This window comes from Monodon monoceros, unplaced genomic scaffold (assembly GCF_005190385.1).
Source record: "Monodon monoceros isolate NGI ecotype Baffin Bay Population unplaced genomic scaffold, NGI_Narwhal_1 Super_Scaffold_11, whole genome shotgun sequence".
NCBI lineage: Eukaryota > Metazoa > Chordata > Mammalia > Artiodactyla > Monodontidae > Monodon > Monodon monoceros.
In genome coordinates, this window is record NW_021703767.1 from 21,827,545 (window position 1) to 21,847,089 (window position 19,545).

Below are 19,545 nucleotides of genomic sequence, written 5' to 3' on the forward strand. Positions count from 1 at the left end.
ATATATATATATATATATATATATATATATATTTATTTATTTATTTATTTATTTATTTATATATATATATATATTTTTGTGTGTGTGTGTGGTACACAGGCCTCTGACTGTTGTGGCCTCTCCCATTGTGGAGCACAGGCTCCGAAAGCACAGGCTCAGCAGCCATGTTTCACAGGCCTGGCCGCTCCATGGCATGTGAGATCTTCTCAGACCGGGGCATGAACCCGTGTCCCCCACATCGGCAGGCAGACTCTCAACCACTGCACCACCAGGGAAGCCCTATATTTTTATTTTTATATTCTTTTTAACATATCTGTTAGTTTCCTAGTCTAATTTTATTTTTTACTTTCTTATTATCTTTCCTTTTTTCTTTTTCTTTTTTTTTTTGCTACCCCAAAAGGCTTGCAGGATCTTGGTTCATGAGCTAGGGGTCAGGCCGAAGCTCCTGCAGTGGGAGCTCTGAGTCTGAACCACTGGACTAACAGACAACCTCAGACCACCCTGGGAGTATTCATTGGATTGAGGTCTCACGAAGGTCTTCATTTCAGCACCAAGACCCAGCTCTACCCAACAGCCTACAGACTCCAGTGTTGAAAGCCTCAGGCCAAACAACCAGTAAGACAGGAACACAAACCCACTCATTAAAATAAAAAACAAAATGAGACAGCAAAAAAATATGTCACAGATGAAGGAGCAAGGTAAAAACTATAAGACCAAATAAATAAAGATGAAATAGGCAATCTACCTGAAAAAAATTCAGACTAATGATAGTAAAGATGATGCAAATCTCAGAAATAGAATGGACACATGGATTGAGAAAATACAAGAAATGTTTAACAAAGATCTAGAAGAACTAAAGAACAAACAGATGAACAACACAATAACTGAAAAGAAGAATACACTAGAAGGAATCAATAACAGAATAATACAGAATAACAGAGACAGAAGAATGAATAAGTAAGCTGGAAGACAAAATGGTAGAAATATCTGCTGAGGAGCAGAATAAAGAAAAAGGAATGAAAAGAATTGAAAACAATCTCAGAGGCCTCTGGGACACTAAACACACCAGGTTGTCTTTTGGTCTTGTTTATGGTTTCCATTGCTGTGCAAAAGCTTTGAAGTTTCATTAGGTCCCATTTGTTTATTTTTGTTTTTATTTCCATTTCCCTAGGAGGTGGGTCAAAAAGGATCTTGCTGTGATTTATGTCATAGAGTGTCCTGCCTATGTTTTCCTCTAAGGGTTTGATAGTTTCTGGCCTTACATTTAGGTCTTTAATCCATTTTGAGCTTATTTTTGTGTATGGTGTTAGGGAGCGATCTAATCTCATACTTTTACATGTACCTGTCCAGTTTTCCCAGCACCACTTATTGAAGAGGCTGTCCTTTCCCCCGTACATTCCTGCCTCCTTTATCAAAGATAAGGTGACCATATGTGCATGGGTTTATCTCTGGGATTTCTATACTGTTCCAATGATCTCTCTTTCTGTTTTTGTGGCAGTACCATGCTGTCTTGATTGCTGTAGCTTTGTAGTATAGTCTGAAGAAAGGGAGCCTGATTCCTCCAGCTCTGTTTTTCGTTCTCAAGATTGCTTTGGCTATTTGGGCTCTTTTGTGTTTCCATAAAAATTGTGAAATTTTTTGTTCCAGTTCTGTGAAAAATGCCAGTGGTAGTTTGATAGGGATTTCATTGAATCTGTAGACATCTTTGGGTAGTATAGTCATTTTCACAATGTTGATTCTTCCAATCCAAGATCACGGTGTATTTCTCCATCTATTTGTATCATCTTTAATTTCTTTCATCAGTGTCTTATAATTTTCTACATACAGGTCTTTTGCCTCCTTAGGTAGGTTTATTCCTAGATATTTTATTCTTTTTGTTGCAATGGTAAATGAGAGTGTTTTCTTGATTTCACTTTCAGATTTTTCATCATTAGTGTATAGGCATGCCAGAGATTTCTGTGCATTAATTTTGTATCCTGCTACTTTACCAAATTCATTGATTAGCTCTAGTAGTTTTCTGGTAGCATCTTTACGATTCTCTATGTATATTATCATGTCGTCTGCAAACAGTGACAGATTTACTTCTTTTCTGATTTGGATTCCTTTTATTTCCTTTTCTTCTCTGATTGCTGTGGCTAAAACTTCTAAAACTATGTTGAATAATAGTGGTGAGAATGGGCAACCTTGTCTTGTTCCTGATCTTAGTGGAAATGCTTTCAGTTTTTGACCATTGAGGATGATGTTGGCTGTGGGCTTGTCATACATGTCCTTTATTATGTTGAGGAAAGTTCCCTCTATGCCTACTTTCTGCAGGTTTTTTATCATAAATTGGTGTTGAATTTTGTCGAAAGCTTTCTCTGCATCTATTGAGATGATCATATGGTATTTCTCCTGCAATTTGTTAATATGGTGTATCACATTGATTGATTTGTGTATATTGAAGAATCCTTGCCATCCTGGAAAAACCCCATTTGAACATGGTGTATGATCCTTTTAATATGCTGTTGGATTCTGTTCACTAGTATTTTGTTGAGGATTTTTGCATCTATGTTCATCAGTGATATTGGCCTGTACTTTTCTTTCTTTGTGGCATCTTTTCTGGTTTTGGTATCAGGTTGATGGTGGCCTCATAAAATGGGTTTGGGAGTGTTACTCCCTCTGCTATATTTTGGAAGAGTTTGAGAAGGATAGGTGTTAGCTCTTCTCTAAAAGTTTGATAGAATCACCTGTGAAGCCATCTGGTCCTGTGCTTTTTTTCGTTAGAAAATTTTTAATCACTTTTTCAATTTTAGTGCTTGTGATTCGTCTGTTCACATTTTCTATTTCTTCCTGGTTCAGTCTTGACAGGTTGTGCATTTCTCAGAATGTGTCCATTTCTTCCAGGTTGTCCATTTTATTGGCATAGAGTTGCTTGTAGTAATCTCTCATGATCTTTTGTATTTCTGCAGTGTCAGGTGTTACCTCTCCTTTTTCATTTCTAATTCTATTGAGTAGAGTCTTCTCCCTTTTTTTCCTGATGAGTCTGGCTAATGATTTATCAATTTTGTTTATCTTCTCAAAGAACCAGCTTTTAGTTTTATTGATCTTTGCTATCATTTCCTTCATTTCTTTTTCATTTATTTCTGATCTGACTTTTATGATTTCTTTCCTTCTGCTAACTTTAGGGCTTTCTTGTTCTTATTTCTCTAATTGCTTTAGGTGCCATGTTAGGTTGTTTATTTCAGATGTTTCCTGTTTCTTAAGGAAGGACTGTATTGCTATAAACTTCCCTCTTAGAACTGCTTTTGCTGCATCCCATAGGTTTTGGGTTGTCATGTCTCCATTGTCATTTGTTTCTAGGTTTTTTTTTTTTCTCTTTGATTTCTTCAGTGATAACTTCGTTATTAAGTAGTGTGTCATTTAGCCTCCATGTGTTTGTATTTTTTACAGATCTTTTCCTGTAATTGATATCTAGTCTCATAGCATTGTTGTTGCAAAAGATACTTAATACAATTTCAATTTTCTTAAATTTACCAAGGCTTGATTTGTGACCCAAGATATGATCTATCCTAGAGAATGTTTCATGAGCACTTGAGAAGAATGTGTATTCTGTTGTTTTTGGATGGAATGTGCTATAAATATTGATTAAGTCCATCTTGTTTAATGTATCATTTAAAGCTTGTGTTTCCTTATTTATTTTCATTTTGGATGATCTGTCCATTGGTGAAAGTGGGGTGTTAAAGTCCCCTACTATGAATGTGTTACTGTTGATTTCCCCTTTTATGACTGTTAGTATTTGCCTTATGTATTGAAGTGCTCCTATGTTGGGTGCATATTTACAATTGTTGTATCTTCTTCTTGGATTGATCCTTTTATCATTATGTAGTGTCCTTCTTTGTCTCTTCTAATAGTCTTTATTTTAAAGTCTATTTTGTCTGATAAGAGAATTGCTACTCCAGCTTTCTTTTGGTTTCCATTTCCATTTGCATTTGCATGGAATAACTTTTTCCATCCCCTTGCTTTCAGTCTGTATGTGTCTCTAGGTCTGAAGTGAGTCTCTTGTAGACAGCATATATAAAGGTCTTGTTTTTGTATCCATTCAGCCAATCTATGTCTTTTGGTGGGAGCATTTAGTCCATTTACATTTAAGGTAATTATCGATATGTATGTTCCTATTCCCATTTTCTTAATTGTTTTGGGTTCGTTATTGTATGTCTTTTCCTTCTCATGTGTTTCTTGCCTAGAGAACTTCCTTTAGCATTTGTTGTAAAGCTGGTTTGGTGGTGCTGAACTCTCTCAGCTTTTGCTTGTCTGTAAAAGTTTTAATTTCTCCATCAAATCTGAATGAGATCCTTGCTGGGTAGAGTAATCTTGTTTGCAGGTTTTTCTCCTTCATCACTTTAAATATGTCTGACCAGTCCTTTCTGGCTTGCAGAGTTTCTGCTGAAAAATCAGCTCTTAACCTTATGGGTATTCCCTTGTGTGTTATTTGTTGTTTGTCCCTTGCTGCTTTTAATATGTTTTCTTTGTTTTTAATTTTTGACAGTTTGATTAATATGTGTCTTGGTGTATTTCTCCCGGATTTATCCTTTATGGGACTCTCTGTGCTTCCTGGAATTGATTAACTATTTCCTTTCCCCAATTAGGGAAGTTTTCAACTATAATCTCTTCAAATATTTTTTTCAGTCCCTTTCTTTTTATCTTCTTCTTCTGGAAGCCCTATAATTCAAATGTTGGTGTGTTTCATGTTGTCCCAGAGGTCTCTGAGACTGTCCTCAGTTCTTTTAATTATTTTTTCTTTATTCTGCTCTGCAGTAGGTATTTCCACTATTTTATTTTCCAGGCCACTTATCCGTTCTTCTGTCTCAGTTATTCTGCTATTGAGCCCTTCTAGAGTGTTTTTAATTTCATTTATTGTGTTGTTCATCATTGTTTGTTTCATCTTTAGTTCTTCTAGATCCTTGTTAAATGTTTCTTGCATTTTCTCTATTCTATTTCCAAGATTTTGGATCATCTTTACTATCATTATTCTGAATTATTTTTCAGGTAGACTTACTATTTATTCTTCATTTGTTAGGTCTGGTGGGTTTTTATCTTGCTCCTTCATCTTCTGTGTGATTTTCTGTCTTCTCATTTTGCTTATCTTACTGTGTTTGGGGTCTCCTTTTTGCAGGCTGCATGTTCGTAGTTCCTGTTGTTTTTGGTGACTGTCCCCAGTGGCTAAAGTTGGTTCAGTGGGTTGTGTAGGCTTCCTGGTAGAGGGGACTGGTGCCTGTGTTCTGGTGGATGAGGCTGGATCTTGTCTTTCTGGCGGGCAGGTCAACGTCTGGTGGTGTGTTTTGGGGTGCCTGTGGACTTATTATGATTTTAGGCAGCCTCTCTGCTAATGGATGGGGCTGTGTTCCTGTCTTGCTAGTTGTTTGGCATAGGGTGTCCAGCACTGTAGCTTGCTGGTCGTTGAGTGAAGCTGGGTGCTGGTTTTGAGATGGAGATCTGTGGGAGATTTTTGCTGTTTGATATTATGTGGACCTGGGAGGTCTCTTGTGGACCAGTGTCTGGAATTTGGCCCTCCCACCTCAGAGGCACAGCCCTGACGCCTGGTGGGAGCACCAAGAGCTTTCATCCACATGGCTCAGAATAAAAGGGAGAAAAAGTAGAAAGAAAGAAAGAAAGAAATAAAGAAAGAGAGAGAGAGAGAGAGAGAGGGAAAAAGAGAGAGAGAGAAAGAAAGAAAGAAAGAGAGAGAGAAAGAAAGAAAGAAAGAAGAAGGGAGGGAGGGAGTAAGGAAGAAAGGGAAGGAGGGAAAGAAAGAAAGAAACAAAGAAACAAAGAAGATAAAATAAAATAAGATAACAAAATATTTATTAAATTAAAAAAAATAATTATTAAGAAAACAAATTCTTTTAAAAAAGGAAAAAAAAAAAGGACAGATAGAACCCTAGGACAAATGGTGGAAGCAAAGCTATACAGACAGAATCTCACACAGAAGCATACACATACACACTCACAAAAAGAAGAAAAGGGGAAAAAAATCATAAATCTTGCTCTCAAAGTCCACCTCCTCAATATGGGATGATTCGTTGTCTATTCATGTATTCCACAGATGCAGGGTACATCAAGTTGGTTGTGGAGCTTTAATCTGCTGCTTCTGAGGCTACTGGGAGAGATTTCCCTTTCTCTTCTTTGTTCTCACAGCTCCCAGGAGCTCAGCTTTGGATTTGGCCCCGCCTCTGCATGTAGGTCGCTGGAGGGCGTCTGTTCTTTGCTCAGACAGGACGGGTTAAAGGAGAGATGCTTCGGGGACTCTGGCTCACTCCGGCCAGGCAGTGGGAAGAGTACAGATGCGGGGTGAGCCTGTGGCGGCAGAGGCCAGTGTGATGTTGCACCAGCCTGAGGCGCGCCATGCGTTCTCCCAGGGAAGTTGTCCCTGGATTCCAGGACCCTGGCAGTGGCGGGCTGCACAGGCTCCCCAGAAGGGGGGTGTGGATAGTGACCTGTGGTCACACACAGGCTTCCTGGTGGTGGCAGCAGCAGCCTTAGCGTCTCATGCCCGTCTCTGGGGTCCGCGCTGATAGCCATGGCTCGCGCCCGTCTCTGGAACTCCTTTAAGCAGCACTCTTAATCCCCTCTCCTCCTGCACCAGGAAACAAAGAAGGAAGAAAAAGTCTCTTGCCTCTTCGCCAGGTCCAGACTTTTCCCCGTACTCCCGGCTAGCTGTGGCGCACTAACCCCCTGTAGGCTATGTTCATGCTGCCAACCCCAGTCCTCTCCATTTGCTCCGAAGGAAGCCCAAGCATCAGCTCCCAACCCCGCCTGCCCCAGCGGGTGAGCAGACAAGCCTTTCGGGCTGGTGAGTGTTGGTCGGCACCAATCCTCTGTGCGGGAATCTCTCCGCTTTGCCCTCTGCACCCCTGTTGCTGTGCTCTCCTCCGTGGCTCCAAAACTTTCCCCTCCGCTACCCACAGTCTCCGCCCGCGAAGGGGCTTCCTAGTGTGTGGAAACATTTCCTCCTTCACAGCTCCCTCCCACTGGTGCAAGTCCCATCCCTTTCCTTTAGTCTCTGTTAATTCTTTTTTCTTTTGCCCACCCAGATGCGTGGGGAGTTTCTTGCCTTTTGGGAGGTCTGAGGTCTTCTGCCAGCATTCAGTAGGTGTTCTGTAGGAGTTGTTCCACGTGTAGATGTATTTCTGGTGTATCTGTGGGGAGGAAGGTTATCTCCACATCTTACTCTTCCGCCATCTTCCCCTCGTCCCCTCCCATAGATGTTTGATCTTAAATATTTTCTTTAAGATTTTATCTATATCTGTATCATAGGCATGTATGATATATATGGTTTTAGTGTAAAATATTTTTTCTTATTATGGTCAAATATAGATAAAATTCAAAGGTCTAAGTTAAATCATCTAAAGATCTAACCTTAGGAATCTTTGATATTTATCCTGAAACTTTATTCTCCTTAAAGTGGTCATTTAATTTTATTTTGAGAACACATTTTTTTTTTCTAATTAGTTGATAATAAAGCATCAATGTCAAGAGAAATGGAAAAAAATTGAAGACACTTTTAACATATATCTTTACTTAGTAGTCTATTATTATTTATTACAATGATCATTTTCAAAAGGACTAAGTAAATATTGGGAGAGTAGCAACAGGATCAATTTATAAAACTTTCTGGTAATTCTAAAGGAAAATTTAAGAATATACATTGCTTTTTCCAGATTCAAGAATTAGATTTCTATCTAATATGGTTTACATATTGTCGATAAGTTTATAATCTATGTCAACAACTTTTGCATGTTCCAGAGTATTTGTATTAATATGTTTTTATTTACCTTTGAAAGAATTTTCATTTGTAGTATTTAAGAATGGAAGACCTAGGGCTCAATTTCTTAGGGTTGTCTAGATTTTTTTGTAGGAAGAAATTTTTCTTTTGATTGTCCCTTTAAATGGGATTATTGCTCTCTAAAAATGTGTGCAGAAAATAGTGAGAAAAAAATTACAAATTATTATTGTAGTATGTCTAATCAAAGTATATGAACCTAAAATTGTTCTGAGATATAAAGTTTGTTGATTAAAAAAATCCACAACTTAAAATGACCCAGTTGATTCCCAGTAACTTAATTGCATATAATTAAATATAAAACATTGAACTAGCACAACAAAATCCAACATCCAACAACATGAAATTTGATAAACAATTAAAAATTGCCAGGCATTCAATCAGTAGAAAATATTACCCGCATACATGTAAAAAAAATCATTAGGCTGGATTAAGAAATGAGCAAGATAATAGAAATAGCAGAAAAGGACTTAAAACAACCATTCTAAACATGATACTTCTTATGTTCAAGAAGTGGAAACGTAAGCATAAAGAGTAATAGAAAAATTAAAACTCAGAGAAAACACTGATTAAAAGGACAGTATCTAAAATCAAAATGTCACTTGACGCAAGTAATAGGAGATTAGACACTTCAGATAAAAAGGTCAATGATCTTGAAGATACAGTGATAAAAGCTACCCAAAATTAAGGGCAGAAAGACAATAAATAGAGAAATCAGTGATCTGTGCTACATTATCAAGCAGTGTTAAAAATGAGTAATGAGACTTCCAGGAGGGAGAAGTAAGAGAAGGGAGACTAAAAAAAAAGTGACATGTGTGTGTGTGTGTTTTACAGTTTGATAAAATGTTACTAACTCAAAAGTCTAAAAGCTCTGTGAATCCAAACCAGAATACAGGAAGGCATATTAGGTGTATTCTGTACACCTAGCAGAATATACCTCTGCTAAGGCATATCACAATCAAATTGGAGAAAGTAAATGTTAACTTAAAAATACTATTAAATACAGAGAAAAATAACATATTAGAAGAGCAAAGATGATTAACAACAAACTATTTGTCCAAAAAGTACAAATAGGAGGGGTTTGGAAGTTTTAAAGCTCACAGAAAGCTGAAATAATTCATGTCTATGTCTGATCAGGCTGCTATAACAGTATAAAATACTGTAGATTGAGTGGCTTAAACAACGGAAATATGTTTCTCATAGTTCTGGAGGCTTGAATTCTGAGATAAGGGTGCCAGCATGATCCGGTTCAGCTGAGAACTCTTTCTGGCTTGCAGAAAGCCTGCCTTTCTCTGAGCTGTCTTTATACATTTGATGGGGGAGGATGGAGAAAGAACTATGTTCTTTTACCATCTGATGCTAATACCATAATGAGGACTAACGTCATGACCTCATCTAAACCTAATTACCTTCCAAAGGCCCCAAAGTCTGACTGATGTATCCTGCTTTTTATATGATTAATAGATCTATTTTTGTTCATTTCCAGTATTACCACTTTACTCAAAGTCACAATCATGGTGCCTTTCTAAACTCACTCACACTTTTCCCTTTACTTATATTATATTCAGATCATGCCAGGCTTTTATTGTTGCTACTCAAACACCCAGCATGGTCTCATTTAATGCTTTCTCCCCTCTGCTGGTGAAATCCTTCCCCTGGATCCTGTCTTGGTGTACCTATTCTGCTTAATCAGCTTATAAGCCACTTCCATTGAGAGGTCTTTGTTACTAATGTTACTTCCAGTCATTGTACATCCCATTTATAATAATTGCTACTAACTGTACATCTTGTTCATTTATTTATTTATGTTTCAGTCTCATTGTTTGCCCTTTAACAGGTACCAAGGTAACAACCATCTTGTCTATATTCCTGTATGTAGAAAAATACTTTGGAAGCAATTGTTGTTCAACAAACAACTGTTGAAAATGTTTCCTTGAATTACTCATCACTCTTGCTGCTGTTTCAGTTAGTTTCTTTATTTTTGTTTTCTTTCTAGACTTGAATTTTTCATTTCATTATTTAATATTTAAGTCAGACTGGCAGGTTTTGAAACATAAATATGGTCATGTCATTATAGTATCATTGTATTGAGTTGAACTTTCTTTGCTTAGAAAGCCCAATCTGATCCAGTACTCACAGATGTTCATGCATGTGCATGCATGCACACACACACACACACACACATCCACACTTATGTCCACATGCTATTGTAGATTATCATCTTCCAATTTAGACATCTTCCAATGATCTTCCAGTTTAGACATCAGGAAAGCCTTCCCTAAACTCTGCCTCACCAGCCTCCCTCTTAGCCCTCCTCTCCATATATAGACGGTCATTCTTTATGTTCTCCTGTAGAATACTTTGCTTTACCTTCCCGTAACACAAATCACTCCATAGCTTAACTGCCTGTTAATACACAACATTACGAGTTCCTTGAGCATAGATCTTTTTTATTTTCATTTTTCCTCATTATTCTTTGTGCTTTGCATGTTATTAGCAATTAATATATACCCAATATATAAAAGTACTCTAAAACTCTCTGTTCTCATCTCCTATTATTGATTATAAGAAAACTCCTTCAGTGAGATCTGTTATCTTCTAAAGATACCTTGCATCCTTCCCTCCTTGCCATCACTGATGTGATTCCCTACATAAAATGCATTCCTGTCCTTCCTCTCAGTTGTTCAGTCTTCTGATTTAAAAAATAAGAACAAAAAACTTCAAGCCTGCATTGCAGCTTTATTCCTTCCTTCCGTGATCATTTACTCATGTATCCAGAGTGTCATGTTTCCTCCTCTGAATTATTTACATAGTATTATATTCATCAGTTACAGCTGAAGTCTTCATATTACAGTTAGATTTTATTTGAAATTACATTTGTTAATATGCATATATATATATATATGTCATACTTCCCATATTTAGGATAAAAAACTATTTTTTAAACTTTGGTATTATCTAATGCACTACTTGTATAAAACACTCTTAATGATTATTTAACTGTGGTTTTCTAATTTTGGATAATCTTACCATTGACTGTGGTCCCTTAAAAAGAGATTCTTGGACAAACTTGCACATGGAATCAAAGTCTTCATGAGAATCTGTTTCCAACAAATACTTCAAGTGAATTTGAGGAAGAGAAAGGTTAGTAAGCACTGGATTATTATTATTATGCACCCCAGTCAATTCACATTCTGCTCTATTTAGTGTTTTTTACTTTCTCTTAGTTTTCCAGTACTGGCTCTCCATTTTTTTATTCCTAGCTAATAAACCTACTTTTTTATTTCACTGAAAAATGGAAGCAATTAAAAAGAACTTTTACGTGCTCCCTCTACCAAATTTTGTGACCTCCTTTGTTCGTACCCATATATTTTCTAACTTTCTTCCTCTTACAGCAGTTGAATTGTCCATGCTCCTGAGTAAGGCCAGTATCTCCACTTGACCCTCTCTTTCCAGAATCATCAATTTTCCCTTCTCTAAAAACAAAACAACAGAAACAAAACACTGGATTGTTTTATTTCCTGCTATTGACAGAGTGAAATATATTCATTTCAATACAAAATCCACACAACATTCTACTTCATTTATAAGTGTTTGAACTTATAAGGATGAACTCTACTGAGCGCATTACATTTTAAAACTTATTTGCTTTTTATACATTGTAATTTTTTCTTTTGATTCACTAGTCTGAAAATTGTGCTATTTTAATTGTCAACACACATACTACTTCTTTTTAGTGTACAACAAAAATGTTAAATTGAGCTCATTTGAACTATAAGTTGATATTTTGACTACTCAAGGTAGCATAAAAATTTTAATTTTCCAATTTTGTTTGCTTTTTTATTAATAAAGAAAATGATCTAAAAACATATAATGCCTTGGTTTCCTGAACATCATAATTACATTATACCTTAATATTACTGTGATAATAGTGATGGTTTAATAGAAAGGAAAAAAATAAGATTTCAAATAAAATCCTATTTTTTAGCTCTTCTTGTTTAGCACATTTTATTCAGAACATATGATACTGTAAATGAAATAGCAGGGGTTTGTTTAAAAACAAGACACTGAATTTAATAACTTTGAATTCAAATTAATGAAAATTGCATCAAAGACAGCATTTTATTCTAGTGCAGATGTCTAGTCCTTTCAAACTATCCATTAAAGATTGTTTAATTAACAAGAATGTTGGTTTTTATCCATTTTTAAAACTTTTAAAAAGCCTTGAAACAAAATTTAAACAATAAAAGATATGTATCTGTATAAAATAATCTAGACTGGTAGGTACCATGCATTGCTTCTGAAATGCTTCAGCTGAACCTACTTAAGCAAACACTCCTCAGGCTTGAAAGAACGTCAGTTAAACCTATTGCGACCTCATCTGTCAAAATGATATCTCAGTTACACAAAAACTTCCCCCTACATCAGAAATCCATTAACCACTGATCCCAAATAACAGAGCTAACATAATGGATGGCTGAATCTCTGCCTGGAATTAGGGTTGACTTATAAGGCTGACTAAGCAAGCATCATAAACTGAATGGAACCAAGAATAAGGTAGTTTATAATATAGACAAAATAGGCAAAACAGTAAAGGGTGAAATTGTACTTTAAAATCACAAACAATTTATATTTTTACCTCAGAATACCTGGTTATTTTGTATATGTGTTAAACTATTATTTGAAATACTATGGTATTTATTTAAAATACTACCAAACCCTGTACCATGCTTATGATTATTCTAAGAGCTTTACAAGTATGAACTAATATAAATCCCACAAAACCCGTTGAGGTGGAGACTTTTACTATCCTGTTTTTCCACTTGGAGGAACTGAGACCCAGTGATTTGAGTGATTTGACTTAGTTCACACAGCTAGACAGTGGAGGGACTAAGATTTGTTCCCAGACATTCTGGCTCCAAAGACCATGCCTTTAACCCTGTCTCACTACAATCTTTCAAATCAATCACTAGTAAAATGTGTTTGGTAAATCACACAGAATAGGTTTTATCCAACATAAAGCATCAAACAGGATATTGTGTCCATGCTTTTCATAAGAATGAGCTAAAATTTTAAATCCTTGAAAATCCAAGATGCTGATATCATATGCTATAACACAACAAAGTTTGAGGAACATATGTAGTAGTAAATTTGGCAAATGAATATTCTAGCACAATTGAAATAAAAATGGTAGTTAAATATTTCCAAATGACTGCAAGTGAGCTGAGGATTTACAAGAACTACTGATTATTAAGGAGCCATTTACTGTGAACAATTTAGCATAGGCTGTTATCCAACAGGTTGAGATCTCTGGCTCTGGAGTAAGAGAGACTTCAGTTTGCTTCCCAGTACAGTCACTTATTGTAAGTCTAAAGAATTTATGTTCCATGTCTCAGCCTGTTTCCTCACATGTGATTACCAATAGTCTTGCCTCATAGATTTTCATTACTAAAAAAGTGAATGTAAAATGCATAGCTTAAGGGCTGGTACACAATTAGCACTTGGTAAATGCTAGACATTTTCTTGCTTATTAATTATAAGTTATTAAGCAATATAAGAGGCATCAGCTTATATGTGGAATAAGACTATAAATTTAATGATTAGTAATCTGTATTGGTTTGATTCTGTGTATCATTTTATGTGTGCTTGAGTTTAAAAATGCTTCTATACATTTACCCAAATCTTTTTACATGTATCCAATATATTTTAAAGTGTATTTAGTCAAATTTCACCAAAACCTGATGAAATAATGACAAATTGGCAATGATACCAGTTAAGAAGTTAGCAAGCTTTAATATCAAATGTCTCTTTTTGGGAACACAGTTTTACTATAATTTTCTAGCAGCTGAGTCTACAGATGTAATCAGGTTACTCCTAAGTCCCTGTATTAGTCAGGGTTCTCCAGATAAATAAAACCAAAATAATGTGTATATAGACTGTAGATTTATTTTAAATAATTTGTTCGTGATTGTGGGGTTTGGTAAGTCCAAAATCTGCAGGGTAGACCAGAAGGCTAGAGATCCAGGGAAGAGCTGCATTCTGAAGGCAGTCTGCTGGTACAATTCTTTCTTGGTCTGGGAAAGTAAATCTTTAAACTGATTGGTTGAGGCCCACCCATATTATGGAGGATAATTTGCTTTATGCAAAGTCCATTGACTGGAATGTTCATCTCATCCAAAAAATACCTTCACAGAAACAGCCAAAATAATGTTTGACCCGGCACTAGAACACTATGGCTCAGACAAGTTGACACATAAAGTTCATAATCACAGTTCCCTTTAGATTATATAATCTTCTAGCCATCATTTTTAGTGTCATAGTATTGAAGTGTAAAGCATGTCTGGATATTCAGGGTGACTTCATTTTTCTTGCAGAAAATATTTTTGAGCCCAACTTCGTTCCCCAAAGCCACTGTCCCTAAAATTTTTCCCATTAAATAGATAATCTATAATGATGTAACTGGGTAAGATTAAGTAATATTTTTAAATTATATTTACACATTCACATTTGAAATTATAGATAAATATGGAATCTCAGTGTTATTGAGATGATACTTTTTACATATATGAATTAAACTAATTCCAAATAGTATTGTCCAGCTTTAGTGAATGAGTACGTTATTTGTTAATTACAGGGTTTCAGTAATGTAGTTGTTCTGTTATGGCTTAAGTTTACATTTTTGGTGAAAGCAATCTAATTCTTTCAACAGCAAAGTGTGTGTGTGTGTTTCTTGTGTGAACAGGGAACAACAAGTAACATTTCTGCACCTCAATGGATAGCTCAGTGATTACATCTTAGGTGCACAATATGTTTTGATGCTATTATATGCATTTATTATTTTGTACATTGCCTGGTAAATATGTAGTAGACCAGTTCAAATAGCTAAATAACTGGAACTTATAAACCTGTCATTTCAACAAAGATATTATGAATACCTATCAAATTTGTGCTAGGCAGTGTGCTGAAAGGAAGGGTACAGTGGTAAATAAGAAAAAAATGCTATCTTCCAGAAGTTTACAATCTTATAAAGTTACCAAAAATTGGTATACACTACATGCTATACTTAATATTTGCACAAGTAAATGTACTAATATTTTGCAGAAGAAAAAAAATGTCTATCTCTATTAAGAGAAAAGCTTCATAGAGGTATATAACTCTTTGCAAAAGCTTAAATGATAATTTCTCCAAAATTACAAGGGGTTGGATATGTCCAAAAAATATAGAGTAACTTGACCTTTTTAGAGTTAAATCAGTTAAATGACAATGACTGGAGTGTGTGTGTGTGTGTGTGTGTGGGTGCGTGTAGCCTTTAGAACAAAAAAATTCTACAAAGCTTTTTAAAAATGCTCAGCCTCTTGGGGGAATTCCCTGATGGTCCAATGGTTAGGACATGAAGCTTCTACTGCAGGGGGCACCTGTTCGATCCCTGGTCATCAGGGAACTAAGATCCTGCATGCCTTGTGGTGTGGCCAAAAAAATAAATAAATAAAACCAAAAAACACAACAACAAAAATGCTCAGTCTCTATAGGTTGCTCTGTTTCTGTCTTAGTTCTCTGAGGAAGTTAAAGGAATACTGCTGTACCATGTTAAACATACGTTTCATTCAAAGGAATACTGCTATTCCATATAAAACATACATTTCATTATGTACTGTCTTAATGAAAGGATAGTACATTCCTTTGTACTGTCTTAAGGAAATCCCCAAATTGAGTGAATTCAGCACAAGATGAACCTAAACCTTTTGCAGATTTGAAATGCTTCAGGATTTTTTTTTTTTTCAGAAGTGAAGAAATTCTGGATATTCTTAGACAACTTGATAGCTGAAAACAACAAACAACTGGGCTCTGAATAAAATTTATCTACAGGTATTCAGGAGGAAAATAACAAATGCAGAATTCATTATTATCTTTGGACATGGTAGAGCAGAGTATGACTGCATTTAATGCTTTATTAGACATATAAAATTGATTTACAATGAGAATATATTTAAAATCTTGTGAATGATCACTAAAGTTTTATTTGGCAAATTACATATTAATACTATCTTCTGTGGTCCATGCTAGAAATGGAAGCAGTGCCAAAACAAACTGCACTGGATTAGAAATTCAAATTGAAACCAAAATGTCACACAGGAGAGAGACCTGGTCTAGTATACTGGTAGGTTCTGAATTGTAATTATTGTAATTATTATAATTAATTAAGTACTATGAATTATAGTTTGTTCAATATGTTTCCCTCCCTCTCTATTACATATGTGCATAGATAGATAGATAGAGTGAGTGCATTTTAGGACAAAATATTCAATGCCATCTTTTTGCCAAGTCTAAGTTATCACTGAAAGCCCAAAGAAGAGTTTGATGAAGAGCTTTTACACATCATATAACGGTATTTTTTAACAACCAGTTTAAAACCAGAGTTCATTTGGTTTTTATTCCCATTTGTATACTCCAACAAAATTGCCTTTCTGTATGTCAATTTATGTATGTGTGTGTGTGTGTGTTTACAGAAACAAAGTCATATTTAATTAGAGTTGGTTGCATGTAATACTCATTCACAAAATTTTCTGTAGCTTCTTGATTAAATGAATTATTTTTCAGATTCAGTATTTTTTTTTAGAATTTCCAACAGTCTAATTTGGTTGAGTTTATGTAACAAAGCAACTATTTGTTGAATGGAATAAATGCTCATCTACAAAATTCAAGTGATTTTGTAACTCCTATAAATACATGTTCCCACCTTTGTTTATTTTCTCATCTTTAGTAGAACTCTGACGCAACAAAGCAATCTATTTTTTAAATAGTTAACTGTATGATTTTTAGCCATATTTGCTAAGGTATTACATCCTTCACTCTTTAGAATTCCAATAGGATGCTTTACTAATGAATGATCACTGAGTATTACTGTTGAATAAAACAAGAATCTAAAACTTGCTACCATAGCACATGCCATTCATAACATAATGAAGCCCAGTGATGAATATGAGAAAGCACACTGGTTTTCATTGGAGAACCTTCTGACCTCACTTGTATGCAAAGTGGTTAATTGTTAAACAGTATGCCCTGAATAAACAGTTTCTATTTCTACCGCTAATGAAGGCTTGTTTTTGAGACCAATTTAATTGGGTAGAAGAAAAAGTGAATTTGAAATTATTGTCCATCTGTTTTACATGTATACAGAAGATAAACTGTTCTTTAACATTCCACATGATTTCTTAAAGTTAATATAACTTCACATACATTCTTTTACTTTTACAGAATATTTTGAGGATATTGTAATGAGAGTTTTTCATTAAATATATAAATATTTATGAAGTTATTCTTTTATATTCTCATTCTAAAGAGGTTGGGAATACACATACAAAATTTAAATTGAAGAATAGAAGCTTGTAGCAATGTACGGAGGTAAAAATAAACAATTTAAACACACAGAAACAAATATACATATTTATACTTAAACATATTTTCAGTTGATATGAGAAGTGTGTAGATGTCACACTAGGAACAGAGAGAAAAAATAACCCAAATTGCTTGGGAAGAGGGTAAAGGACAAGAGATAAAGAAAAGGAAATTTTTGAGCTTAAACTTTTTGTGCAAGTTTTTCTGATATGCTATAGTTTGTAGAGGATATTCAGGAAAGAAGAGGGAAATTAAGTACAAAATTATAAATGCTTATATAGTGTTTATTGTGTAAATATAATGATATTAGTAGAAAGATTGATTTTATTGGAGAGTCTCCAATGACAAGTTCGTGTTGAATTATGAAGGGTCTTGTATAACATTTAAAGATATTTTGTTTGATACCTACAGGCTGTGTGGAAATATTGAAGGAGTGACACACACAAATATACATTCATATTAATCTATGAACGTATTAGTCACACACATATATATACACACATTTGTTTTTTTGAGATATATTTGATATGCATTCTTACATAAGTTATAGGTTTATAACATAGTGATTCACAATTTGTAAAAGTTATACTTCATTTATAATTATTATAAAATATTGGCCATATTCCCTGTTATACAGTATATCCTTGTAGCTTATTTTATTTATTTTAAACATAATAGTATAAATTCTTAATAGTATGATAAATACGGTAGTGGTGTGGATAATGAAATAAGCTGGCTGTGTTGAGTTGTTAAAATGCAGTTGAGCAAACATGGCAAAGTCCTGATTTAGAACAGTGATAGTGGGGATAGAGAATTGGACAGAATTTGAAAACTACTTAGTTGGGACATCTATCAATACTTGGTTATTGAACAAGAGGGAAAAATGAGAGAAATATGAAGAAAAATTCTGATCTGTTGATGGGATGCATGTCAATCTCTCTCCTCTACTCCCTTATTTATTTTCATGTCGTTTTCAACTATATAAAGTTAGTTAAGAAGCAAGGTACATATTTTTGATGATTTATTCATTAAATAAATTTTATAGAATATAAGAAAATGCTCTATTAGCATATATATTTACTCTTTGTAAAACCAAACTCATTGATTTGCGAGAACTGCACCAGAAACATTATACTCACATTTGTTTATCACTATCCTTGACACAATATGTAAATGATAATTCTGTATGAAAGTGATTTTTAAATTAGAGTCAGCCTGTTTTTCTTTTCATTGATAAATACTATTTCAAAATTATATAATGGAAATAGTATAATTTATAACAGTATCAGTGTTTAATAGTTATATATTCTTAAATAACACAGCTTAAAACCACTTTTCCCTTACCACATTAAATAACATAATAAAGTAAGTCATGGCTGTATTGATTTGAGGTAACCAATATCATACTCATTAAATGCTCACATCATAAAATATACAGAATTAAATTTCCTTCAGAAGATAGGACTAGAGCTTAAAATAAATATTTCAGAGATAAATATTTGTGAATAAACTAAATATGATTTAGAATTGAAAGTATAAGCTAGATAATACCTAATTTATTTCCATTTACCTAAAAAAGAGTTAAGGAAGAAATTTTCCCTAGGCCCTTTAAATGTGATAAAAAATTATTTTCTTGGTGAAATTTGCTCATATAATTATTTGAGAAATATGAATAAAGCACCTCTGGAGGACAGTCAAGTAACACAATTAAAAATCTATTGATGTGACTGCCTGGAGAGGGTGTGGAGGAAAGGGAACACTCTTGCACTGTTGGTGGGAATGTAAATTGATACAGCCACTATGGAGAACAGTATAGAGGTTCCTTAAAAAACTAAAAGTAGAATTCCCATACGACCCAGCAATCTCACTACTGGGCATATACCCTGAGAAAACCATAATTCAAAAAGAGTCATGCACCAAAATGTTCATTGCAGCTCTATTTACAATAGCCAGGACATGGAAGCAACCTAAGTGTCCATCAACAGATGAATGGATAAAGAAGATGTGGCACATATATACAATGGAATATTACTCAGCCATAAAAAGAAACAAAATTGAGTTATTTGTAGTGCAGTGGATGGACCTAGAGTCTGTCATACAGAGTGAAGTAAGTCAGAAAAAGAAAAACAAATACCGTATGTTAACACATATATATGAAATCTATGAAAAAAGAAAAGTCATGACGAACCCAGGGGTAAGGCGGGGATAAAGACATAGACCTACTAGAGAATGGACTTAAGGATATGGGTGGGGGAAGGGTAAGCTCTGACAAAGTGAGAGAGTGGCATGGACATATATACACTACCGAGCATAAAATAGATAGCTAGTGG